This window comes from Syngnathoides biaculeatus, chromosome 7 (assembly GCF_019802595.1).
Source record: "Syngnathoides biaculeatus isolate LvHL_M chromosome 7, ASM1980259v1, whole genome shotgun sequence".
Lineage (NCBI taxonomy): Eukaryota > Metazoa > Chordata > Actinopteri > Syngnathiformes > Syngnathidae > Syngnathoides > Syngnathoides biaculeatus.
Genome location: NC_084646.1, coordinates 9159988 through 9176884, shown reverse-complemented (window position 1 = coordinate 9176884; position 16897 = coordinate 9159988). Strand labels below are relative to the sequence as shown.

Genomic DNA, 16897 nt, shown 5'->3' with positions numbered 1-16897 from the left:
CATTCATAATTCAAATCGATAAAATCGCAGAAACCTGAAAAGCGTTCACACGCTTAACAATGAGTTCTTGTTAGTTTTATTTTTTTGGCCAATGGTACACGGTAAAAAGACTGATGAAGAACGGGGGGGGGGGGGGGGGGGGTCAGTGACATTCTCTTGCTGAGTATAACAATCAGAGGAAGAACACAAATTTAATATGCAAGAAAATACAGTAACATGCATAAAAAAAAATAAAAATAAACACCTGGAGGTGGGGCTTAAAGGGGAGCGACCCTGCACCCATTGGACTCAGCCCTAAAGGGCGACACGGATCTGTTCCCGTTTTCATGGGTTCACTACATGTGGGTACCAGGTGGAGTGTGAGCCTGTCATGGTCCTGCCGGTCCAGCCCTGGCTGGGCGGATCCCAGCACACCGGCGCTGATTAGGAGGCGCATACCTGCGCCTCGTCCTCGCTGATTCACCCCGGTATTTATAGGACCCAGGGGACGACTGGTCTTCGCCAGATCGTCGCAACTCATGCCCCGTTCCTGCACTCCTGCACTCCTGAACTCCTGAACTCCTGCACTCCTGCACTCCTGCACTCCGGCACTCCGGCACTCCTGCACTCCTGCACTGCGGCACTCCTACACTCCTGCATTCTTGATCGTGAACCCTGGTGTACCGACCTCCGCCAGTCCTCCGACTGACCACGTAAGCTTGACGTCTTTGAGACTCCTGCCTTCTCTGATCCATCTCCCGTGTACCGACCCCTGCCTGCCCGCGGACCTGCTCTCTACGCCCGACGTCCTAACTACCACTGCTCCACTTGACTGTCTGCCTGATCCCCGACCTTGAAACGAATAAACACTTTCCCGAACTACCTTTGCGTTCCGGAGTCCTGCTTTTGGGTCCTCCCTCCGTACCGATGGGTCGTGGCAGAGCCGGCCAGTGACCGAAAGCAGAGACCTTAGTGATCAGATCCCCGGCTACAGAAGCCGGTTCTAGGGACGTGGAACGTCACCTCTCTGGCAGGGAACGAGACCGAGCCGGTGTGTGAAGTCGAGAAGTCGCCTCCACACACGTCTTGGACTCTGGTACCCATCCTCTTGAGAGGAGTTGGACTCTCTCTTTAGCGGCGTCAATCGTTGTTAAAAGTCAATTATGTGTACAATTGCTGTTTCCTGGCTCAGAGATAGGATGAGGCCTGTATGAGGTCCGCCTTCGCTACAGCGCAGCGCTTGGTTTTGTAAACATTCAGTTCCAGTGAGCTCTCATAAAACCAAATCTATTTAAAACAATGTTGTTTGATCGAACAGAATTTCCTTGAAGAAATTTGTCATCCCTGTTGTGTGATCTGAAGTGCGCGGATTCTCTCCTTATCTGCAAATTGTCAGGGATCCAGCCAGAAGACGTCATTGACGTCGATGGAAAAATGCTTTTGGGTACAAAAATTCAAGATCTCAGTCTTTGCCAGGATGCCCAATTCTGTCTCCCTCCCCAAAAGGGATCTCGTGGTTGGCTCCTTTGGCTTGAAAACTGGAAAAAACACGGCTTGGTATTATTTTCCTGCCCCACGCAAATTTCGTCACGCCAAACAGGAGATTTGGTGAAAACTGTTGATTGAGCACCAAACAAGCTCGTTTCCTGTCAACAAGCCTCGGCGAAGTCGGAGCAATACCGAAAACCAGCACTGGTGACTGCTACTGTTCTCTCTCATGCCACGAAGATGTCCGTGTCTGACTTTGTCAACCATCTCTTAGATCAAGCCGAAACACAAACTTTTCGAGGAGATCTTCGGGCAAGAGATGTGATTTGTTTCAGTTGGGTTTCGGACGGACGGGCGGCACGGTGGAACAGCTGGTAAAGCGTTGGCCTCACAGTTCTGAGGTCCCGGGTTCAATCCCGGACCCGCCTGTGTGGAGTTTGCATGTCTTCCCCGAGCCTGCGTGGGTTTTCTCCGGGTGGGCACTCCGGTTTCCTCCCACATCCCAAAAACATGCAACATTAATCGGACACTCTGAATTGCCCCAGCACTCCCTGCGACCCTTATGAGGATAAGCGGTGAAGAAAATGAATGGATGGATGGATGGATGGGTTTTGGACTCTGCCCAGGATGTCCCTTCGCCGATTTTGTTTCTGGGCAAATTTCTAGGCCCAATCGAGGTGCTGAGGGGTTTCTATTTCAGCGGGTTCGGTATTACTTCTCTGCGGTGATGCTCCTCCGCATCGAGAGGAGCCGGATGTACGAAGTGGTAGGGCAGCACCGACTGCTGGAGAAAAATTTATTGTGTTTTTACACCCTGGGCCAGTAAAGCTGATTCAGATTCTGATTCTGGTTCGGGAGAGGGAATGGCAACACCCCCCCCCCCCCAAATCCCCCATGCGAGTGACCCTGGATAAGGGCAAGAAGATACTTAAGTAGACCTCGGGGCTCGAACCCTTGGGCAATCACTCATCAGTCAGTGTGAAAGAAATCACCTACGTGTGAGACTTGCGCTTATGTAAGAATATACAAAAATGTATTTATGGCCGTATACATTTTCCATTAGCGATCTATTTAGGGTGTAAGGACCCTCCTTGGGGATGGGGGGGTTACTTCCCTCTTTTTCACTTTGGTTCTCTTTTACGCGGCTCGGTCGGGGCTAATGCCTGGCTGCTCCGACGCTGGATGAAAGTAAAAAAGGACGCGCTACTTATTTATTTATTGCCATCTCACAAACTTTGACAGAAGATAAAACAGGCCCAAGTTTTTTTTTTTTTTTTTGTTGAATCAGGGCTCACTTTCATTCCGCACGAGGGGGCGGCAAAGAGAATGATAAAAGGCCCACGCTGGAATTGAGGAAAACCCGTAGGGGCGGGGGGGGGGGTATAAATATTGGAGCTAGCTAGCGTCCGCGTCTCCGGCGAACGACGCGGATGACGAAGCGATGCTGGCGATTCCGTCACCTGGAATGAAAGCGGCTTTACGGGGATTTATCGGGCCCTTTTCAGTCCGTTGTGGGTTTGCGTTACGCTCGTTGACGGCGGCGCTTCTCGGCTGCGGTGAACGCGATCAAACATGGCGGGGGAGGAAAGGCAGCGCTTATTTTCTTCCGCAGGAGTTTACTAAAGTTCAGCCGCTACGACATCCATCACTTACTTTAAATATACAACAACTATAAATTGTATACTAGATCGTGTAGTGTTCGAGTAACCCTCCAGTACTATTAAGTAGTGCAACTAACAAACACAGATTTTTATAATAATAATGATTTTTGGAGAACCTCAATTAACTCTAATCAACTATGAATTTAATAAATAGGACGTATGAGTATGATTTGAACAGTTTTGGTCTTTTATGACACCGTGTTGAAAATAATCATCTCGTGCTCCGTGACAAAGGTTAATTTTTCTTTTTATTCTTTTTCATTTCAGTACTGACAACTCCAAGTAATTCCTGAAAAATGGTAACCGAGGTAACGGGTGGATTACCTCATATTGCAGGTGGGGAGTTTTTGTTTTTGTTGTAATTGAAAATCAAGAAGAAAACAATTGGACCGCATAATTATATTTTTTCTCCTTGCTCTTCCGGTACACATAATTATGATTATATATATTTATATTACTTTATATAATAATTATTGTAATTCTATTAATATATATATACACACACACATATATATATATATATATATATATATATATAATACTTGTCTACTCCTACATATTAAAAGAATGGAAAAAAAGCCAATTATTTTGGAGAGAAAAGAACATGTAATATTATAACAAACTCATATTTTTTGAAAAAAATATGATCATGTAAGTGTTTTTTTTAAAAAATAGTTTTAATATATTAATAAGAACTGCGATTGGCTGGCAACCAGTTCAGGGTGTACCCCGCCTCCTGCCCGTTGAGAGCTGGGATAGGCTCCAGCACTCCCCGCGACCCTTGTGAGGATAAGTGGTGAAGAAAATGGATGGATGGATATTAGTAAGAAACTGAATTTATTTTGTTGGCATTAAAAATCATAATCTCTGAAAAGATGTCCTTTTTCCCAAGATGAAATTTTGAAATTGTGATACGAAGAGGTGGAATGGTGGCACAGCTGGAAAGCGTTGGCCTCACAGTTCTGCGGTCCCAGGTTCAATCCCAGACCCCCCTGTGTGGAGTTTGCATGTTCTCCTGCGCGGCTTTTCTCCGGGTAGCCACTCCGCTTTCCTCCCACAAACCAAAAACATGCAACATTATTTGGACACTCTAAATTGCCCCAAGGTGTGATTGCGACTGTTTCGCTCTATGTAGCCTGCGATTGGCCGGCGTCCAATTCAGGGTGTACCCCACCTCCTGCCCGTTGACAGCTGGGATAGGCCACTACCCTTGTGAGGATCAGCAGCTAAGAAAGTGGATGGATGGATGCATAATTTTTTTGTCTTAAAGATGACGATTATTCCATCCATCCATTTTCTTAGGCGCTTATCCTCAAAAAGGTCGTAGGAGTGCTGGAGCCAACCCAGCTAGCTTCGAGCGAAAGGCGGACTACACCCTGAACTGGTTGCCAGTCAGTCACAGGGCGAGTATCAATACCATCGCTGAGCGGGAATCGATCCCACGCTGACCGCGTTGTGTTTCTTTTTATTCACTTAACTCGAGCAGAGGCGTAGCTACGTATTTAGATGCTGCAAATAGCAGGAAAAATAACAACCGTTTGAAAGGCGCTCGAGACTTTCATGCCACACCGAATGAGTCTGACCTCACTAAATGGCGCGAAGCAAAACACATCAGCCAGCGGCGGACCCTTCGGCGCGCCCGCTCCGGACGTGGACGGGATTGCTGTCGTCGGGTCTACTGCAGCGGCTTTACTGCGACGAGGAAATCACATTTGAACGCGTTCATCGCGCCAGTCGGCGAGCCTGCGGGTGTCATTATTTTAGCGGCTAATTATTCATGAGCGCAGGCTTTAAAGTGTCTTTGGATCTTTGCCACTTCCCGGCAGGGGGTTTAACTCGACTCCTCTGGGTGTCGGACCTCAGGTACGTGGGCTTCGCGTGGCCTGTCCCAGCTGTCGACGGACAGGAGGCGGGGTACACCCCGAACTGGTCGCCAGCCAATCGCAGGGCACATCGAGACAGACAGCCACACTCACGATAGCACCTAGGGGCAATTTAGAGTGTCCAATTAATGTCGCGTGTTTTTGGGATGTGGGAGGAAACCGGAGTGCCCACCCGGAGAAAAGCCGCGCAGGCACGGGGAGAACATGAAAACTCCACACAGGCGGGGCCGGGATCGAACCCGGGTCCTCAGAACTGTGAGGCCAACACCCCACCGTGCCGCGTGGAGGAACATGCTGAGGAAAAAATGTATAACAATACCCACAGGAATATAATTCTTTGTTTCTGTACGTCTGCGTTACACCGCCCCCAGGTGGTCAAGACCTGCACGCCGGAAGGAGCAGCACAACATCCGTTGAGTTGAAGCAAAAAATGCGGCCAAAACTGTTGGATTCGTGAATTATTTTTTGAGTTAAAAAAAATTACACAGCATATTTCAGGAAGGGTGTAATTCATATCAATGAAAAAAAAGATGTTTGCTAAATGAGTTTTGAATCACAAGCCTGCTCGTGGAACAAATTCGACTTGCATCTTAAGGCACACGTGCACGCGTTTACAAACGCATCAACGTCAGCGATCCTTCAACTATTGACCATAAAAAAAAAACATGAAAAGTATTTAAGGTACAAAATTATACATAATACATTTCACAGATGGTGGAATGGTACTCACGCCTGCCTTTAGTGCGGGCAGCGTGGGATCGATTCCCGCTCAGTGATGGTGTCGCTATCTGCCCTGTGACTGGCGACCAGTTCAGGGTGTAGTCCGCCTTTCGCCCGAAGCGAGCTGGGATAGGCTCCAGCTTTCCCGCAACCCCTGTGAGGATGAGCGTCTTGGATCGTGAAAAGATATGAGTATAGTACATAATTAATAGTGACATACAATGTTATCGAAAATGTGCTTTTTAATTGCTTGTCAATTGCCCCGCCCACTCCAGGTTCTCTGTTAAATCAAAATATGAAACAAAAATAATGACTTACGCATTATGAATTTAAAACAACGGCACACTTTTGCCTGAAAGTCACCCAGCAAGAACACGAGCACGAAATGAGAAACTTACATAATTAATATTGATATTGTGCTGTGAAAAGCCGTTCATCAACAGATGTTTAAACACCAACAGTGGAGCAACACATGCAGACAGATACTATCGAAGTACTCGCAAGGGATATATTCTTGATCCTCCGCCAAGATTGACTAATAGTACTGCGTCTGACTGAGCGTTTGCGATTGTCTCCTCAATTTCTACCTATGTCTGCATTATACCGCCCCCAGGTGGACAAGGTGCGCACACCACGAAGAACAGCACGGTGTTTGTTGAAGTTATACATTTTCTCTTATGTTTTACTATGTTATCATAAATTCGTGATTCACCCCCCCCCCCCACCCCCATTGTGAAGCACCTTGTAACTTCATTTTTTTCACAATCACACTGAGAAATTAATCATGCAATTACATCTTCCGGAACGATGAACATTACGTTTGATGGTTTTTGTATGGCTGAGATGAAAAGACGATGTGCAAAAATAATGAGCGAATATCACGTTCATCAAAGAACGGCTTGTTGTTGTGTACATTTGGCACACCGACATCTTGCGCACTTGCTGCTTTTCTTCTGTACAGGTTGATGAGGGGAAAGTAGGACATATTACGCATAACTCATAACTTCGCATTGGAGTACATATTTACGCTCCCATCACCTCGATATTAAACGCACGCCACAGCTGTTGTTCCTGCGCAACTGCTGTTTTATTTCGAATGAGGCCTGGGCGATCGAAATAGTCGCAAGTCGATGAATAGTCGAATACTTTTACAGTCCGTAGTGTGGCTGCAGCGTTGAAAGAGGGACGACCGCTGGCAGGACCAGTCTTGGAAATGCTGGAACATGAAACAAAAAGACACACAAATTTGGATCAGCTGGTAAAGCGTTGGCCTCACAGTTCTGAGGACCCCGGTTCGATCCCCACCCTGTGTGGAGTTTGCATGTTTTACGCGTGCCTGTGTGGGTTTCCTCCGGGTGGGCTCGCCGGTTTCCTCCCACATTCCAAAAACATGCAACATTAATTGGACACTAAGTTGACCATAGGTGCGACTGCTGTTTGTCTCTATATGCCCTACGATTGGCTGGCAACCAGTTCAGGGTGTACCCCGCCTCCAGCCCGTTGGCAGCTGGGATAGGCTCCAGCGCTCCCCGTCACCCTTGTGAGGATAAGCGGCAAAGAAAATGGATGGATGGAAAGCGTTACAGACTCTAAATTGCTCCTAGGTGTAATTGTGAGTGCAACCAGTTCAGGGTGTACCCTGCCTCCACCCCGTTAGCAGCTGGGATAGGCTCCAGCGCTCCCCGTCACCCTTGTGAGGATAAGCGGCTAAGAAAATGGATAGATGGATCGCGTTAGAGGCTCTAAATTGCTCCTAGGTGTAATTGTGAGTGCAACCAGTTCAGGGTGTACCCCGCCTCCAGCCCGTTGGCAGCTGGGATAGGCTCCAGCGCTCCCCGTGACCCTTGTGAGGATAAGCGGCAAAGAAAATGGATGGATGGAAAGCATTAGAGACTCTAAATTGCTCCTTGGTGTAATTGTGAGTGCAACCAGTTCAGGGTGTACCCCGCCTCCTGCCCGTTAACAGCTGGGATAGGCTCCAGCGCTCCTTGCGACCCTTGTGAGGATTAGCGGCAAAGAAAATTTATGGATGGATGGATATTGTAACACTCAGTTAAAAATGATAAGGGTACCTTGAGTGCTAATCGAGCTCCCTCTAGTGGTATGGAAAAGAAACACTACTGAAGTACACTTCATTTTTTTTGCCGCTTATCCTCACGGAGGTCACGGGGAGTGCCGGAGCCTATCCCAGCTGTCAGCGGGCGGGGTACACCCTGAACTGGTCGCCAGCCAATCGCAGGGCCCACGGGGACAAACAGTCGCACTCACAATCACACCTTGGGGCAATTTAGAGTGTCCGATTAATGTGCCGCCCTGTTTACAATACCAATAAAAAAAAAAAATACTTATGTACTTGGTCATATTTGTGTCTTTTTTGTTTTTATTGGCTAACACGTTCCAGCATTTTCAAGACTGCCCTTGCCGCCCCAGTTCACTTGTATTTCATTTTTTTTTTAAAGCTCAATACACATCATCTCGAAGTATTGTTTGCAAATTGTTGATTAAAAATGAATTGCTAATCCATTTGAAATGAATGACGACTGAAGTTTTTTTGTCCCCTTCCAACTTATTTTCAGCAAACAGCTGGGCCTGCAAGTTGGCGCACAATGCATTGTTGACTTTTGTAAAATAAAAGAAAGCAAAATAATCATTATTTTATAATTATATTTATTTATTTATATTTTGGGAAAAAAAAAATCCAAATAATAATTATCATTTTAAAAAATAGAAATAAATAAACTACTAAAATAATAATAATAATTATTATTATTTGTATTTATATTTAAAAAACATCATTTTTTAAAAATATAAGTAAATAAAAATAATAAAATAATAATTATTATTTTTATTTATCTGTATTAAAATAATAATTAGTATTTTATTATTATTATTTATGTATATATATTAAAATATTAAAATAATTATTATTTTTGAAATATAAATAAATAAAAATCATAAAAAAGAAATTACTATTTTATTATTTTTACTTTTTTAAATTAAAAAAATAATAATTATTATTTTAACGGTGTTGAAAGAGTACAGCGGTGCCTTGAAATCCCAGCCTTACTTTCTTAATTTTTTTGGGGGGGGGAAAGCATTAATGACATTTCCATCGACTTCAACGGGGGGGGGGGGATGAGCCATTGAATTTTCTTTTTCTTTCCTTTTGTACTTAAATACTTTTCAGCCGGCCCCGGACGAATTGACGACATTTAATTCGAGGTTGATGAGGCGGCGCCACTGGAAGTGAATTTTTATTTTTCCTTCCTTTTTTTTTTCTCAAGCGCTGCACTCTTTTTTCTTTCTTTTTTTTTTTTTTTGGTCTTAAAGGAGTTTTCGTCTTGATTTTCACCCGAGCGGCCGCGCCCGGGTTGCCCGACTTGGTCTTGAGTCCTTTTCGCCGCTTTGCCTAATTACCAATTAATTCCTTCCATTCCAGTGCGTGCGCGACTCTACTTCGGGTTTTGGCACCAGCGGGTCTGCTTCCCGAGTCTCCGGCGGAACCGGCGAGCGAGCGAGCGAGCGAGCGAGGAAGGGAGTCGAGGCTGCAGTCAGTCCTCCTCCAGACCCTCGCCCAGGTCCGGCCAGTCTCGGAGCCGACGAGAGAGCGGCGGAGTGCGCCCAAAGCCACAGCCGGAGCGCAGAAGCCAACGAGCGGATACAATTTGGTCGAAACAACCCCCCCCCCCCCCCCCCTCCAACCCTTCTTTCCACCCCAGCTCCGGCGCAGCTGCTTCGGGGCCAGCGGCGCCCATCTCCGGACACTTGAGTTGAGGTACCCCCCCCCCCCCCCCACCACCACCACCCCTTTCCATCCTCCCTCGTGCGCGTGTGGCCATGTGTCACCGCGGTACATAGACTCTTTTGTGCGTTGTGTTTTGGACCGGGGGACAGGTGGCGGTGAAGTCCGCTAAAGAGGAGGAAGTGGAGGAGGGGGGGGGAACCACCACGGACACAGACCCCCCCCCCCCCCCCCCCCCCTCTGAATGTCAGGCCGGCGTGCTGCTGGGCATAGACAGGTGCGACGAAGAGGAGTAGTTTGGAGCCGAACTCCCTTGGCGAACGCAGGGATTTTGTTTTCAACAAAGCGGATCCCATCCTCACAACAACTCGCGACCTTTTCCACCACTCCACATTCGTCGAGGTAAGCCAGACCAAGTGTTCGGCGCGCCGCGCTCCAAAATTCTGCTGTGATCGAACCCCTTTTCGTGTGCAATAATCACGAGTGTCCTGTGCGCTTCTGCTTATTTTATTATTTTTTGTTCGGTTCAATTTCTTACTGCGTAGCTCGCAGCCACGCGCTAAACTGGGTCCAGATTTCCTCTCCGGACTCGGACTGAGGCACCGCAAAAAAAAAAAAAAAAGGAATTGATTAATTCATGCAATTGTCACGGCGGCGGAGATTAACATTAAAACCGCCTCAGTCAGACATTTTTTTTTTTTTTTTTTAATTGAGACGCTTGGGATTTAACCTGCAGTGCTTGCCCTTTCCTCCCCCCCCCCCACATGTATTATGCAATATGCTCATTAAAACTGTTCAAATGAATGCCGGGGAACTTGCAAAACACTGTGGTCGAGTTGGACCCCGATTGGTTTCGTTGTTGAGAAGTGTTGTGTGTCTGTTGCTAGTTGTCAGTGCCCCCCCCCCCCGATCCCCCCCCCCATCGAGTGCTTTTGTGCCATCCTGCACTGCTACACACTCACTGGACATAACATTAGGCACACCTGCATTGTCCAACTGCATCCGCGAGAGCTGGAGCATAAAAAAATATTTCCAAAAAAAAAAAAAAATCTGTTTTTGTCAGTGTCTACTAGATCGTTCGCGCGGATGCTGTAGTCCGAGAACCGTCCAAAATTTTGTTGCCAATCAAACCTCAGAGGAACTGTTATTAAAAAGCCCCGAAATGCCCCATGAATATCATAATAAAAATGTGTTGCATTAGATGTTTTCTTTTTAGTCCGGCCCTTTTTGAAGGCTTGAGGGGGAACAAAAAAAACAAGTTGTAGAGCAAAAAGGTTCAGAAGATTGAGATATTTTATCAAATACATATATCACATTTCATGACTAGGATGTAATGAAGTTAATGCTAAAGTGTTATATTGTCCCATTTAGAGGATATTCATAAAAAAAATCCTCAATTTTCAATGAATTATGACATTTTTTTTGCATATAATGTGACCATTTATTGTATATTAAATCATTACTTTGTTGTTTCCAGAATTGAGTAGTCTTACGATTAATGGAGTGAAAATAGTTTGAGCGTTATGAAACAATACCAATTCAAAATATGCACGTGAGGCGCAGGTATTAATTTTGTCCACTCGGGGTCACCGTTGCCATATGGCCACTGTCGTATCTGTGACTCTAAATCTGGGTGGCTTTAAGAGGGGGGGCCTGGCAACGGCGAATGAGAGCGGGGTTTGCCGTTTTCCATTTTGTGTACGGCGTTAACCGTCCAGCCGGCTATTATCCAAGCCGCTTATCCTCACGAGGGTCACGGGAAAGCTGGAGCCTATCCCGCCTAGCTTCGGGGGGAAGGCGGACTTCACCCCGAACGGGTCGCTGCCAGTCAGTCGCAGGGCAGATATCGACACCGTCAGTGAGCGGGAATCGATCCCACGGTGCTCGCAGCAGTGACTTAGCGGCGTTAACCGTTTTGTCCTTTTTCTTATCGCCTGATCAATAAAGCGATTGAAAGCGGCAGGTAGGCTATATTAAATTAGCTAACATGGGTACGTTGTAGACGCGCTGTTGTAGACATTTTTCACGTGTTGTTGAAATGTTCCAAATTTTAGGATGTGTGTGTTTGGGGGGGGGCTATTCATGCAAAACTTTGAGGCACAGATTTTATTCAATTTTTTTTTTTTTTGCGATCAAGTTATTTGATAAATTGTTTCAGTCCTTGTTACATTACTGCACTTTTCGTGAGCGCAGCGGTCACTTTGAACTAGCTCCTCGTTTGCATTTTTTTTTGTGGGGGTGGGGGGGGCTTTTTCGTCGTGTTGCCTTTTTGTCCGTCCCTGAAATGTCGCGGACTGGAAAAAGGGGAGACGAGAGGAGTAAGCGGAGTCCCCGAAAGGGTTCGGAGTCCGGCGGCGAGAGAGCCGAGAAGTTGACCCCCGGCCACGGGAGTGACGCCGAGTGAAAATGCTCGCGACGTGTCACTCGGTCTTGGCAAGACAAGTCGTTAAGTCTTTTTTTCATTTTGTTTTTTAATCCCCTGCCGCTTACTTTTTACAATTTTGGGCTATCGACAGATCGCCAATTTTTTTTTACCTTTTCTTACCATTCAATTCTAAAGAGAAGTTTATTGCGTAATTGACCCAACAACCTTTCTTGATACCTGTCAATTTTAGCTACGGAGCAACTCGATACTCCACCGTTCGAGTGAAGTGAGGAGGTTGAAGATCCGAGGCGGCGCGGTAAAGCTGCTAAAGCGTTGGCCTCACACTTCTGAGGACCCGGGTTCGATCCCGGCCCCGCCTGTGTTGGAATTCGCATGTTCTCCCCGTGCCTGCGTGGGTTTCCTCCCACATCCCAAAAACATGCAACATTAATTCGACACTCTAAATTGCCCGTAGGTGTGATTGTGAGTGCAGCTGTTTGTCTGTATGTGCCCTGTGATTGCCTGGCGACCAGTTCAGGGTGTAACCCCGCCTCCTCCCCGTTGACAGCTGGGATAGGCTCCAGCACTCCTCGCGACCCTCGTGAGGATAAGCAACAAAGAAAATGGATGGATGGATGGATGTATTCAGGGAGGAATTCTTTCGTGTACCACTATAGCTGGTACTAGTACCACATTTTGAGAATCACTAAATTATTTTACATCATAACAACAAACAGTAATGACATAATTAAATATGATGTAAATACGTTGTTAAACAATGATTGTCACACTTTTTGGAGATTGTACTACTCCTTCTTGTGTGCACACCATAACAACTTGAAGCCATTAATACAGATATGGATAGGGTCCAGCACTCCTTGTGACCCTCGTGAGGATAAGTGCCCGGAGAAAACCCACACAGCCACGGGCGAGAACGTCCAAACTCCACACAGGCGGGTCCGGGGGTTGAACCCAGGACCTCAGAACTGCGAGGCCAACTGCTTTCCAGCTGAGTCCACCGTGCCGCGACTTGGCCCGTATCCTCTCAAAACCGCCGTTTCAGAATCGGCCACCTCGCGCAGCTGCATCCGAGCGAGCCATCGCGGGACGCGTCGCGCGGCTCCTCAAATTAGCCAACTTTCCCAATAAAGCAGTGGGCAGCGCTCGGGCCGGATTAGCAAAGCTCCGCTGAGCGCTTTGTTGAGCTTTGCGAGGAGGAGCGCGGTGGGGGGAGGGGGAGACAAGGCCAAATCCTGCCAAAAACTGTAATAAGCACCGGGACCTTGGAAGATTGCGAGCCTGCGCCGAGCAAAACCTGGTCACAGTCCCCGAGTTATCTCATTTAGACGAAAACACGGTCTCAAATTACTATATATATATATATATATTTTTTTTTTTTACACTAATTTTGTTGTGTGTCTAACTCCGCTGTTCCTTTAATCGCTCTCCGTAGACTCTTGCCCACCACTGAGTTATTTCTTATGGCAGCGGGAGCGCATCCTACATGGTTGAGGGTTATTTGTGTCCTTCCTGCGAAACGTAAACACGCTCAAACAAACAACAAACTCGCAAACCGAGGCGCCAACATTGACGCGAGGCAGAGCTCGAAACCTGTTAAGCGAAGCTCCCGACCGCCTCGCTGCGGGCATGACATTTGCCATTACGCAGACCAAAAAAAAAAAATATATATATATAGATCGTCAGGACCTGAAAGAGGTTTTACAGCTATACCTTGACTTCGTTAAAATGCAATTAATCCATACCAGCCAAGCACAAAAATGTATTCCGCTTTTCCAAGAAAACAAGCGCTGCATTGAATAAAAAAACATGAGAAAACAAAAGAAAAAAATGATCAATAATTGATGTATTTGGGGGGGCGGCACGATGGCTCAGCCGGTAAAGCGTTTCCCTCAGAGTTCTGAGGACCCAGTTTCGATCCCAGACCCACCTGTGTCAAGTTTGCATGTTCTTCCCATCCCTGCATGGATTTTTTTCCCGGGTGGGCGTTCCGGTTTGCTCCCAAGATCCGGGTTCGGATTATGTATTTGGGGCCGGCACGATTGCTGGCAAGCAGGAAACAAAATGTTATAAAGCCTAGCAAGCTAGCGCTAGCGCCGACTTTTGCACGTAAACATGCTGCCATTTTGTCAAATCGTCCTCTAAAATTTCGGCGTGTGAATTAATTGGATTTCAGTAAACTAATTTAATTACTAATATACTAATACTCGGACGGCACTGTGACTCAGCTGGTAAAGCGTTTGCCTCACAGTTCTGAGGACTCGGGGTTCGATCCCGGCCCCGCCGGTGTGGAGTTTGCATGTTCTCCCCGTGTCTGCGTGGCTTTTCTACGGGAGAGCGCACCTGGTTATAAGCCTCACCCAGTGCATTTGTAAAGGAAATACCATTTGGTACATACATACCGTGGAAAAGCTGCAAGTGCCCACATTCGAACACAAGTTATTTACAAAGAAAGACGCTAGTGCCGCTGCGCTAATGCTAACGCCAGCACCGCGCTAACAGGGCCATTTAAAAAAAAAAAAAACAAAAAAACCCAATACATTTAAAAAATCACTGAGACACGGCAGGAACACGCCAGCGCATCGCTAACAGGGCCGGACCGGTAAAAGTCACTTCCTCGGCACATATATTCCACCGGTCTCACTCTTACCTTTTCCGCTCGAGCGCCCCTTTGCGCCCGTTAGGAAAAAATGGACAAATTAGCCGCATCACCGCATAAATCGCAGGGTTGAAAGCGTGTAGGCAAAAAAGTCGCAGCTCGTAGGCCGGAAATTACGGCATATCTTGTCACGCACGCATCCAACAGAAATACTATAGTTCGCTGTGTTTTTATGCAATAGTGTGCTATTTTCTCCATAGAAAAGTAACACAAATGTTGTATTTTCTGGAGGCGGCTGGAACAGATTATTATTGATAGTTTTCTGCTGGAAAATTGATTTTCTACACAAGTAGATTTTACAAGCTTTGACGGAATGAAGTAGGTCAAGGTAGCATCGAAGTGTATTATTTGCTTCTTGCGATCCTGAAAGGATTCATTGATTGCAGTTTCTACAGGTGTCAGTACAAAACAGTCGTGTTACACGAGTCTCACAACTACTGTAAGTGACTCAGAAAGCTGCAATATTCGTACTACGCGTTGCTGCACAAATATCCATTGCCCACAGGAAAACACCGGCGCGTTTATGCTATCCGTTAACGGTGTACGCGAATATGTTCTAGCATTAAGCTAGCGCACTTTAAGGCAAAGTTATGTCATTGTTTCAAATAAATTACGTGTTATTCTATTTGTTTTGCGTTTATTTTAGAGTGGAACAATCCGCCATTTTGTTTTTCGTTTTTTTCAAGAATTGAGTCGTTTTTGAAGTCGAAGGGAGGATGTCGGTTGCGTCCGCGTGCCTGGCCGGAGGGGACCCGGGCACAAACGTTACAGTTAGCGCCGTGTGTTTTGGCGCAAATGTTCTCGCGTACGGTGCAGCGCGTGCCATCAGAGCAGGTGCTTTGGCACCGGGATCGTAATCTCTCTCGGGCGTCGTACCCCGGACAAACACGGCGGCGTTTCCATGTTCGTGTAAACGTCGGCCGCCTTAAACAAGCTCCCTCGAGTGGCTTTTATTGATTGACTTTGCCTCGGCGCTACCTCATATTAGTCCACTTTGCGGCTTGCCGTTCTCCGAGCATATTAGCTTTTCAGTCCCCCCCCAAAATACACATTTCTCTTCGCCGTAGCATCCGGAACGAGTATCCGCTTCGACTGCGGATAATCCCCAAGTCCTGCCGTCAGCGCTTCTTGCAAAGTCAAATGAATGCGATGGAAAATGGCCTTCTTGGTAAAGGAGTCGTGAGGAGGGAAAACTTCTCTTTCCCGATTTCTTTTCTACAAACAAACACTTGACAGATGTCTGCTTTTGCTGCATTTCGGTCAGAGTCCAAAAAATATTTGAACACAACGAGAACAGTGATCCCCTTCGATCGCTCATGGTGTATTTTTGTATTCTTTCTGTAAGATGCTGTCAGGCGGTTAGCAAAGCCTAATGGAAGGCGGTAATTGGTGTCAAGGAAGTATGTTGAAGTAATTCATTTCGGCTGAATCAGATCTCTGGATGTAGCGAATGAGGTGAGTTTAGCTCGGGTTGTTGGTGAAAGTATGTTTTTCTACGGCCAGTCCGAAAAGATCGTCTCGCCCAGCTTGTCTATGAAATTCAGGTTTGTAAGAGACTGCAGTGACCAAGATATTCCTGTTGATGGCAGCATTGCATTCCTTTGTTTTTGAAAGCGGCAGAGTTTTTGTGTAGAAAGTTTCGGGGAGGGGATCTTAGCTGGTCACGTCGATCATAACCGAGAGAAATGCAAGAGTACTTTGTGTTTGCGTGGTATCAACAAAGAATGTGTTGTGGTTAGGTCGTAAAGAAAAACCGTTGCGATTGTGAGAAAAGATGTTGATAAAGTGAAAATGAGGAACGTCACGTCACATTGTATGTTTGCAAATCAATGATTTTGTTTTTCATTTATAGTTTGAGGTAAATCCCGGCTGAGTTTGGGCGAGAGTTGCGGAATATTCTGGAGTGGTCGGTGAGAACAGGGTCGGAACAGCTGGCAGAAGGTGTCTGGTGTGCTATGTGACGGAAGGGGAACGTTTATAAAACAGCGGTGAGGCCGGCCATGATGGACAGATTAGAGAGGGTGGCAGTGAAGAAGAAACAGGAAGCAGAAATGAAGATGTTGAGGTTCTCGCAGGTTGGATAGGAGCTCATCAGAGGACAGCCGGAGTTGGATGTTTTGGAGACAAGGACGTGTCCAGAGGCGAGAGAGTCTGAGTAAATCGGTAAAGATGGAGCTACCAGGGAAGAGAGGGCGAGAGGAAGACCAAAGAGAAGTTTGATGGATGTTGTGAGGGAGGACGTAAAGATTAGAGGAAGATGCACGAGATGGGCTTAGATGGAAAAAGATGACACGCTGTGGCGACCTCGAAACGGGACACGCCGAAAGGAAAAGAAAGATGGCCTGTGAGAACAGAAATGTGGCTTTCTTCGACAAGATGGCG

The 16897-nt window shown here is 46.6% G+C and overlaps 1 protein-coding gene across 2 annotated transcripts in view; it reads left to right on the top strand.

Moving 5' to 3' along the window:
• The first annotated feature begins 8910 nt into the window (after nucleotides 1-8910).
• Nucleotides 8911-16897, top strand: part of sema6bb (sema domain, transmembrane domain (TM), and cytoplasmic domain, (semaphorin) 6Bb) — a 204708-nt gene continuing 196721 nt past the window's right edge. Inside the window, exons 1-2 of one of the 2 annotated variants that reach the window (XM_061826350.1) lie at nucleotides 8911-9506; nucleotides 9626-9875. The gene's annotated coding sequence lies outside the window, so the exon portion shown is untranslated. The other variant, XM_061826349.1, reaches the window with a different exon arrangement.